Here is an 11,813-nt window from a genome sequence, read left to right on the forward strand (position 1 = left end):
GAAGCTATGGTGAACTCCATGCCCAAGAGGGTTAAGGCAGTGCTGGAAAATAATGGTGGCCACACAAAATATTGACACTTTGGGCCCAATTTGGACATTTTGACGTAGGGGTGTACTCACTTTTGTTGCCAGCAGTTTAGACATTAATGGCTGTGTGTTGAGTTATTTTGAGGAGATAGAAATTTACACTGTTAGAGCCGGTTCACACTGGGGCAACTTGTCAGGCGTGACGTGGGTCGCCTGCCATAGATTAGCACAGGACCTGTTCTAATAGGAGCGACACAAGTCGCTCGGACTTAGAAAAGGGTCCTGAGCTTCTTTGGGGCGACCTGCATTGACTTCAATGATATGAAGTCCGTGCCGGCCGCTCCGAGGTCGCGGTGCGAGCTGCGCACCGCGACTTCACAGGTCGCCCCGGCAAGTTGGGTCGCTGCTATGTGAACCGGCTCTCATACAAGCTGTACACTCACTACTTTACATTGTAGCAAAGTGTCATTTCTTCAGTGTTGTCACATGTCACATGAAAAGATAGAATAAAATATTTACAAAAATGTGAGGGGTGTACTCAACTTTGGGCTGTTTTACAGGAATCAACTAAAATTTGGGCCAGCTTTCTTCAGGTGCACTTTTTTACACACTATATTGTCAAAAGTATTGGGACGCCTGCCTTTACACACACATGAATTTTAATGACATCCCAGTCTTAGTCCGTAGGGTTCAATATTAAGTTGGCCCACCCTTTGCAGCTATAACAGCTTCAACTCTTGAAAAAAAAAAAAATAATAATAATGTAAATGCACAAAAAATGTGCATTTATTATTATTATTATTTTATTTTTTTTTTTTAAGGTAAAGTTATCCTTTAATTATTTGACCTCTGGAAGATTTATCCCCCTTCCTGACCAGTTCATTTTTTGCTTTTTGACACTGTGTTGCTGTAACTGACAATTGCACGGTCATGCAACGCTGTACACAAATGAAATGTATATCATTTTTTCTCACAAATAGAGCTTTCTTTCAATGGTATTTGATCACCGCATTTTTTGCGCTGTGAACCAATAAAGAACGAAAAAACAACAATATTTTTTACTTTCTGCTATAAAACATATAAAAAAGAAAAAACTAAGAAATCAAATTTCTTCATAAATTTAGGCCAATATGTATTTTGCTACATATTTGTGGTAAAAAAAAAAAAAGTCCCAATAAGAGTATATTGATTGGTTTGCATGAAATTTATAGTATCTACAAAGTATGGGATATACAGTATACTGGAATTTGTATTTGTCTATTTATTTTTATACTAGTAATGGCAGCGATCAGCGGGACGGTGATAGTAGGCGGGCGATCTGACACTAACTGACACTTTGTGGGAGCCAGTGACACTAATAAAGTGATCAGTGCTAATAATATGCACTGTCACTGTACTAATGACACTGGCTAGGAAGGGGTTAACATCAGGGGCAATCAAAGAGTTAAAGGAGTTGTAAAGTCGGAAAGTTTTTTTATCTTAATACATTCTATGCATTAAGATAAAAAACCTTCTGTGTGCAGCAGCCTCTCCAGCACTTCCTAATTCTCACCTGAACCTGATCTCTGTCCAGCGATGTCCACGAGTCCCTCAGCCATCCGTGACTCTCCCTCCCGATTGGTGAGACAGCAGCTCCATTGGCTCCCCAGCTGTCAATCAAAGTCAGTCAGCCAATCGGGAGAGAGAGGGGCGGGGCCGAACGGCAGCTCTGTGTCTGAATGGACAGATGGATCTGCAGCTCGGCTCGGGTGCCCCCATAGAAAGCTGCAGGGTGCAGGGTTTCGGAGTGAATTGCACACAGAATTCAGGGTTCAGGAGTGTGTTATGTGCAGAGCGCACCTCTGCATTCCCATCCAAAGCTTACCTCTGCACCCTTCTCACAGATTATCTTTGCAACTCCCTTCTAACCCTTCCTCCGCAATGGCTAAGCTCTGCATCCTTCTTCTTCAGCTGGGTTTCTGTGTTTACAGTTAACAGTAATTAGCAGTGACAGTGAACAGGGTCATTGCCGGAGGTGGCAGAACTCCATTCCGCCATGTTCCGGCTGAAAAAAGCCCTGAGTATTAGTATTGGGTTTCTCAACCTTTTTACATCAGAGGAATCCTTGGCAAAAAGTTTGAGATCTTGGGGAACCCCTGAAATAATTTTCAGATCCACAGCTCGTGGAACATTGGTGTGATCAGCAAGATGTTGATATAATGAATAAACACGTAGCTTTAAAAAATTGAACAAATATTAAAACTCACCTATTTCATGTGAAACTTATGCTTGCTTTATCTGCACAGATTCTCCATTCTGTGGCGAACTTGAGATAAGCAGTGTACAGGGGGCAGCAGGGCAGGGCAGAGCACAGGGGGTCAGCACGGCAAAGTATAGGGGTCAGCAGGGAATTGTAAAGGGGGTCAGCAGGGCAGAGCACACTGGATCAGGAGGGCACAGTACAGGGGGAATGCAGGGCACATCACATAGGGGGGGGGGCGCATTACATGGAGGCAGCATGGCACATTATAGGGGGTACAGCAGGGCATATTACATGTGGGCAGGAGGGCACATTATGGGGCACAGCAGGGCATATTACATGGGGGCAGGAGGGCACATTATAGGGCACAGCAGGGCAGATTATCAGACACAGCAGGGCATATTACATAGGAGCAGGAGGGCCCAATTTGGAACACAGCAGGGCATATTACAGAGAGGCAGCAGAGGACATTATGGGGCACAGCAGGGCACATTATGGGGGAAGGGGGGCACATTATAGAGAACAGCAGGGCACATTATGGGGCACAGCAGGACATATTCATAGGAGCAGGAGGGCACAATTTGGACCACATCAGAGCAAATTTCAGGGGTGGGGGGGGGCAGCAGGGCACAATATAGGGCACAAAAGGGCACATGGGGTGGAAACAGGGCACATTTAGGGCACAGCAGAGCACATTACATGGGGGGGCAGCTTGGCACATTATGGGGCACAGCAGGGTACATTACGGGGGAAGAGGGCAGCAGGGCACAATATGGGCCACAGCAGGGCAAAATATGGGGACCAGCAGGGCACATTACGAGGGGGCAGCAGGGCACATTTATGGCACAGCAGGGCATATTACAAGAGGGCACATTATAAGGCACACAGCAGGGCACATTATGAGGCACAGCAGAGCATATTACATCAAGGCACATTATGAAGCATAACAGGGAATATTACATGGGGGCAGGAGGGCACATTTGGGTAAACAGCAGGACACATTATGGAGCACACATCAGGGCACACTACCATAGCAGTCTCCTTTATATACTGAGCAATGCAGGGAAGCAGCTGTGATGAGTCGTCTTGTGGCATGCTGTTCCCCATCGACCCTCCTCTTTCGTCCATCCCATGTGATGTCACATTCAAGCACCTGGGATAGACAGGAGAGGAGGAGGGGCAGGCGGAGAGCAGTGCACCACAGAAGAACTTATCACAGCTGCTTCTCTGCATTGCTTTGCACGTTTTGGGGTAGTGGGATAGCAATCTACCCATCAGATGCCTACGATTGAGGGAAACCCTTAGCTTAGTGATTAGTGAATGTAGTTTGCTAAATACCTGATCACATGCAAGGAAAATAGAAAAGCAGCATTTTTGCTTCCACATGATTGGAGGATAGAAGTCAGCGAAGCTTCACCTCATTCACTAAGCTCTGGGGAAAATTCCCTTGCAAAGTGAAGAGCATATTTGCTTTTAGCAAATCAACCCCCACGGTATCTTGTAAAGCAAAGCATTGTGGTCCCTTGAAGGCAGCCATATTGTAATCTAAATCAGTATTTAGGTAAACCATTTGCAAATATTTTAGGCATCAATGATCCCAAATAGTGAGATCACAGTGCAATTCGCTTTAAAACGAGGTCCTCTACAACATCGTTAAATTACAGTCACAGCACCTTTCCAGAGTCAACGTAGCCAATGTCACACCTAAGGTGACAAATTAAACTGCAACCTCTTCATTTCCTCTCCATTATCACCCATTCATGGAGTGTGCTCTATAAAATAGGAAACAATGGCTACATTAGGATGCTTTGATTTGGTAAGAAGACAGAAGCAGCCTATGAAGCAACTTAAATGTATACCTTCAAAGTAATTATCAACCTATATAACCTTACAGGAAATTTATAAAATAAGGTCTGCAGGTATCGACAGCAGAGTTTGCTCTTGGATACGGAATTGGCTTAAAGGGCGTGTCCAAAGAGTGGTAATAAACAGCGCATACTCAGACTGGTCTGAGGTAGTAAGCGGGGTGCCCCAGGGCTCAGTCCTGGGACCAACCTTGTTCAATTTATTCATAAACAACATTGAGGTCGGGATCAGTAGTTCGATATCAGTTTTTGCAGATGACACAAAATTGGGCAGGGCAATAACTGCACAGCATGAAGCAGATATCCTACAGAATGACCTGGACAAAATTACAGAGTGGGCAAAGACATGGCAAATGAGGTTTAACGTGGAGAAGTGTAAGGTTTTGCACTTGGGGACTAAAAACATAAAAACACAATACACGTTAGGATGGGAACCCTTGGGGGAATCAAAAATGGAGAAAGATCTGGGAGTCTTGGTTGATGATAGATTAGGCAACAGCATGCAATGTCAAGCGGCAGCTGCCAAAGCCAGCAGAATATTAGCATGCATAAAGAAAGGGATGTATTCCAGAGATAAGACTATAATCCTTCCACTTTATAAAACTCTGGTCCGACCGCATCTGGAGTATTCTGTCCAGTTCTGGTCGCCAGTCCTCAGGAGGGATGTGTTGGAGCTGGAGAGAGTCCAGAGAAGGGCAAATAAACTAATTAGGGGATTGGAGGACCTTGACTATGAAGAGCGTCTACAATCGCTCGATTTATTCTCCCTGGAGAAGAGACGTCTGAGGGGGGACATGATAGCAATTTATAAATATCTTAATGGGGATCCCAGCATAGAAAAAAAGCTGTTCATTCGAAGGGATTGCATGAGGACTCGAGGGCATACAATGCGATTAGAGGAGAAGCGTTTTAACCTCAGGCAACGTGGGGGGTTCTTTACTGTTAGGGCTACAAGATTGTGGAATTCTCTACCACAAGAAGTGGTTTCTGCGGGAAGTATGGTGGCTTTCAAAAGACTCTTAGACTTACATCTCAAGGATCAGAACATTCAGGGGTATGTGAGATGATTACAGCCACACACACCTACACAGGTTGAACTGGATGGACTATTGTCTTTATTCAACCTCACCTACTATGTAATTATGTAACTATGAAATATATATATATATATATATATATATATATTTTTGTACAGAGAATTTATAAATCATAAATTAAACTTTAAAAAAAAGAAATGTTTAACAGTTTTAGCTTTCTTTGATTCTTGTTGTGCTTTAAATGCATTCATAATTAATATGAAAAGCATGTTAAGTGCTAGCAAGCAAAGCAAAGCCGAAATCCATTTGCTCTTGTACCTTATAATAGCATAATGGTAAAAAAGGCATGACAATATTAACTTAGTCTAGCCAATATTTATTAATAGATAAGTATCGGTTACAATAGTATTCTTAGAGGGCAACTTTATCTAGACTGCACAGTTGTTACACATAGATTTCTGTATATATATATATATATACATATATATATATGTAACTTAGACCACAGCTGCTGCAGAACATCTTTATTTCTGAAAGTCGCTATTACCACCCTGTTTATTTATGACCTTTTTTGATGCATGTCTAACCCAATAATCTATTTCTCAGTATGTCTGGTACCATGCCTCACTGAATACAATTTTCATAACCACTTGCCGACCACCCTATAAAAGATTTACTGCTACAGGGCGGCTGTTCTGTGCAGAATCACGTACAGTATATACTGTGTATATATATATATATATAAGTGATTCTGCAGTTCCTGTTAGGGGGCGCACACACGTGCCACCAGCACTCCGCTTCTGCTGTGACTAGTCACAGCAGAAGCCGATCAGCGGGTGCCGGACAACCGATGTCCGCCAAGTCGCCAACACCTGCTGATCGGCAAGGAGAGAGGCTGGGCAGAGCTCTGCTTTTGTTAACCACTTAAGCCCCGGAAGATTTTACCCCCATTCCGACCAGGGGGTATTTTGCGATTCGGTACTGCGTGACTTTAACGGACAATTGCGCGGTCGTGCGACGCTGTACCTAAACAAATTTGGCGTCCTTTTTTTCCCACAAACAGAGCTTTCTTTTGGTGGTATTTGATCACCTGTGGGATTTTTTGATCACGCGCTATAAACAAAAAAAGAGCGTCAATTTTGCAAAAATAACAATATTTTTCACATTTTTTTATATGAAATTTCCCCAAAAAAAAATGTAAAAATCAAAATTTTTTAACATTTTCGGCCAATTTGTTTTATGCTACCTATGTTTGGTAAAAAAAATCGCAAAAAGCGTATTTTGATTGGTTTGCGCAAAAGTTATCGCGTTTACTAACAAAGGGAAAGATTTTTATCATTTTTGTTGTTTTTTTTTAACGCGTAATGGCGGCGATCTGCGATTTTTTTTGCGGTACTGCGACATTGGGGCGGACAGATCGGACCCTTGACTGACATTTGTGACACTTTTGGGGATACCAGTGACATTTCTACAGTAATCAGTGCTATATATATGCACTGTTACTCTAAAAATACACTGGTAGTGAAGGGGTTAACTTTATTTGGGAGGGAGGGGCTGTGTGTATTCCTAGGGGCGTGCTTTCTACTGTCATTGGCTGTGGCTTGAGCTGTAAGGACACTGATCAACGGATCTACATACTAGATCCGTGTGATCAGTGTCTTTACAGCGAGGAGAATGACAGGTGGCTTGTTTACACAAGCTGCCTGACATTCTCCCTCTCCCCCGCCGATCGCCGAGTGACCGGCGGACATCGGGTCCGCTGGTCACACGCGCGGGGGGGGGGGGGGGGGGGGGTCAGTGACCACGCGGGAGCGCGCCTCCGGCGGCGCGCGCTCGCTCCCTAGACCCTCACAAGCTAGTGACGTAGCCCTACGTCTCTTTGCCTGTGAGGGGCTGACTGCCGACGTAGATCGGCGTTAGGCAGTCGGCAAGTGGTTAACAATACAGAGCTCTGTCCTGTCAGTGGGGATGGGCCGCATTTTCTTTCCCTGAAAAGCAGGGAATAAAATCCAGCACCTCCATTACACAGTACACAGTGTACACAAAAACACTGGCTAGGCACACATTTAACTCTTTGATCACCCCTTATGTTTAACCCCTTCCCAGACAGTGCCATTAGTACAGTGACATGTTTTTTTTGTTTTGACAGTGCATATTTTCAGCACTGATCACTGTATTAGTGTCACTGGATATTTTTAGCACCGATCACTGTTTTAGTGTCACTGGATATTTTTAGCACTGATCACTGTTTTAGTGTCACTGGATATTTTTAGCACTGATCACTGTTTTAGTGTCACTGGTTCCCACAAAGTGTCAAAAGTGTAATTCAGGGCTAGTTTACACTTGCTTCGAAACAGGGATTTGGACACGCTTTGTTAAAGCTCTCTGAACTCCAGTCAAAGTCCCTGGGCTCTAAATAAAATGGTTAGCTTACAGTCCTGTTTACACATTGCTTTTGCTTTACTTTGCATTGGCTTCACTTCAAAAATTATACCCCATGTTGCCTTAGTAGTGCTTCAAAGCATCTTCAAAGCCTTTATAGAAGTCTATGACAAAGCTTGCTTGAAGCACCACCGAAGCATCATTGAAGCACCACTGAAGAATCATTGGAGCATCATTGAAGCACTGCTGAAGCATCATCAAAGTATCATTGGAGCACCCATGAAGCATCACTGAAGCATCATCGAAGCATCATCGGAGCACCTTTAAAGCATAATCGAAGCATCATTGGAATGCACCACTGAAGCATCATCCGAGCACCACTGAAGCATCGCTGAAGCATCATCAAAGCATCATCAGAGCACCATCAAAGCACCACTGAAGCATCATTGGAGCACCACTGAATGCACCACTAAAGCATCATCAGAGTACCCCTGAAGCATCATCGAAGTATCATCATCGGAGCACCACTGAAGCATCATTGAAGCATCATTGAAGCATTATCGGAGCACCATCGAAGCACCACTGAAGCATCATTGAAGCATCATCGGAGCACCACTGAAGCATCATGGGAGCACCACTGAAGCATCATCAAAGCATCATGGGAGCACCACTGAAGCATCATTGAAGCATCATCGGAGCACCATCGAAGCACCACTGAAGCATCATTGAAACATCATCGGAGCACCACTGAAGCATCATCGGAGCACCACTGAAGCATCATTGAAGCATCATCGGAACACCACTGAAGTATCATCGGAGCACCACTGAAGCACCACTGAAGCATCATCGGAGCACCACTGAAGCATCATCGGAGCACCATCGAAGCACCACTGAAGCATCACTGAAGCATCATCGGAGTACCACCGAAGCACCACTGAAGCATCATCGGAGTACCACCGAAGCACCACTGAAGCATCATCGGAGTACCACCGAAGCACCACTGAAGCATCATCAGAGCACCACTGAAACACCACTGAAACATCATCGGAGCACCAAAGAAGCATCATCGAAGCATCATCGGAGCCTCATCGAAGCACCACTGAAGCATTATCGAAGCTTGATCAGAGCACCACCGAAGCACCACTGAAGCATCATCGGAGCACCACCGAAGCTTCATCGGAGCACCACTGAAGCATCATTGAAACATCAATGAAGCATCATCGGAGCACCACCGAATGCACCACTGAAGCATCAACGGTGCACCACCGAAGCTCCACTAAAACATCAACGAAGCATCATCGGAGCACCACCGAAGCATTAAAAACACATAAAAAATGCATGTTGAAGCAGTATAATATATAGTATAATGTGTGTTGAGCAAAAGCAAGTGTAAATGAGCCCTTAATGTGAGATTGTCCACCACAATCCCACTATAAGTTGCTGGTCACAGCCATTACTAGCATAAAAATAAAAAAATAAATAAAAATTCCAGTATATATATGTATATATAGATATATATACCATAGGCGCTATAACTTTTGCAAAACCAATCAACATTCTTCTTCTTGGGTTTTTTTTACCAAAAATATGTAGCAGAATACACACTGGCCTAAATTCATTAAGAAATTAGATTTTTAAAGTTTTTTTTATTGGATATGTTTTATAACAGAAAGTAAAAAATATTTATTTATTTTTTTCCAAGAATTGTTGGTCCTTTTTTGTTTATAGTGCAAAAAATAAAAAACGCAGAGGTGCTCAAGTACTACCAAAAGAAAGTTCTATTTGTGAGAAAAAATGACCTAAATTTCATATACTGTATATGAAATTTAAGTCATTTTTTCTCACAAATAGAACTTTCTTTTGGTAGTATTTGAGCACCTCTGCATTTTTTATTTTTTGCACTATAAACAAAAAGGACTAAAATTTTTGGAAAAAAACAATATATTTTTTAATTTCTGCTATAAAACATATCCAATAAAAAAAAACTTTAAAAATCGAATTTCCTAATTAACTTATAGTGTGATTGTGGTGGACAATCTGACACTAAGGGCTCATTTAAACTTGCTTTGGCTTCAACACACATTAAAGCGCCTACTGCTTCAACATGCATTTTTTATGTGTTTTTAATGCTTCGGTGGTGCTCCGATGATGCTTCGTTGATGTTTTAGTGGAGCTTCGGTGGTGCGCCAATGATGCTTCAGTGGTGCATTCTGTGGTGCTTCGATGATGCTTTGTTGATGTTTCAATGATGCTTCGGTGGTGCTTTGGTGGTGCTCCGATGAAGCTTCAGTGATGCTTCAGTTTATGTACAGCACTGCATGACCGTAAAATTGTCAGGTAAAATAATGCAGTGCCGTATAGCAAAAAATAGCCTGGTCATGAAGGGAGGTAAATCTTCCAGAGCTCGAGTAGAATTCCAGGCATGGTATATTTTATACATAGTTACGTGGATCCAGCTTAGACCAATGTATCATATACTATACCTGGCTGACGTCCCTGGAAGCTGGAAATCACTGAAGTAGACACCACTACTCCAGTGATCTATACTTGTATCTCAGGTTCCGGCCTGCTGCATTCACAACATATGAGAGTGCCGTTCCGCACGGGCACCATTCAGAGAATGCTTTGACGTTTTTGAATGAATGCAAAGTGTTCGCTGATTGGATGGGGTGGAGAGGTGGGACAGTGAAGTCACGGTCTCAACTTCATCCAATCAGAGAATGTTTTGCATTCATTCAGAAAATGCGAAGCGTTGCACTGAATATCGCCAATGTTGAGTGGCTGACCCCCTGTGTTCTGTTACTACTTCAATACCGGGCACTTTCACCCACTTCATGCCCAGGTCAATGTTCAGCTTGCAGCGCTGTCACACTTTGAATAACAATTGCGCGGTCATGCAGCGCTGTACCCAAATGAAATTGTTATACTTTTTTTCACATAAATAGAGCTTTCTTTTGGTGGTATATAATAAATAATAAATAAATAATTAAAAAAAAAGGTTTTTTTTTCCGTTTCTGTCAGTAAATTAAGAATTTAATAAGTCACTTTTCTCCTTCACTGATGGGCACTGATGGGCACTTATGAGGCACCACTGATTAGGTGGCACTGATGAGGAAGCACTAATATGCCGCACGGATGGGCACTGATGGGGGGCACTAATAGGCTGCACTGATGGGCACTGATGAGCAGGCAATGATGGGCACTGATGAGGCGGCACTTATGGGCACTGACACTTATGAGGCGGCACTGATTAGATGGCACTCATGAGGAGGCACTAATATGCCCCGCTGATGGGCACTGATAGGTGGCACTGTTGAGCACTGATAGGTGGCACTAATGGACTCTGATGGGCGGCACTAATGGGCACTGATTAGGTGGCACTAATGAGGAGGCACTAATATGCCACACTGACGGGCACTGATATGTGGCACTGATGAGCAGGAACAGATGGGCACTAAAAGGCAGAACTGACTGGCATCACTGATGGGCACTGATTGTTGTCACTGATGGGCACTGATTGGTGTCACTGATGGACACTGGCTCGTGGCACTGATGGGCACTGCTGGGGCTGCACTGATGATCAGTGGCCTTATTACCTGTACAGTCCTCCCCTGTGGGGGGATGCCACTGATCGGGTCGTCTCACACTCTGTCAGTGGGAGGCGAGGAGAGCCGATAAACAGCACTTCCTAGTTTACATGTGATTGGCTGTTATTGGACACTGCCAATCACATGGGTAAAGAGCTGCGTCATCAGCTTTTTACCAAGATCAGGGGCACGTCGTGTCCTAGGAACACGGCACAACCGCGATTGCCATGCTGCATGCCCCTGCGGGTGCGTAATATGACATTGTCCCAGAACGAACAGAGAGCCTGCCCGCCGTCATTTTACTATACAGCAGGCAGGAGGTAGGTAAAGTGGTTATAAAGACTAAAGGTTTTTTACCGTCATGCATTCTATACTGTACATGAAAGCAAAAAACCTTCTGAGTGCAGCAGCCCTTCCCCCTAATACTTACCTCTATCCAGCCATGTGCACAAGAGAAGCTGCTCTCCCAGGTCTTTTTCTCCTCATTGGCTGAGACATTGGCTCCTGCTATTGTCAATCACAGCCAGTGAGCCAACCAGGAGAGAGCGGGGCTGAGCTACGCTGCGTGTGTGAATGGACACACAGAGCAGCGGCTCGGGAATGGGCCTGCTCAGGTGCCCCATTGAAAGCTTCTTGTTGTGGGGGCACTCGGCAAGAAAGAGGGGCCAGGAGCGCC

Source organism: Pelophylax lessonae (genome assembly GCF_965119305.1).
Source record: "Pelophylax lessonae genome assembly, chromosome: 12".
NCBI lineage: Eukaryota > Metazoa > Chordata > Amphibia > Anura > Ranidae > Pelophylax > Pelophylax lessonae.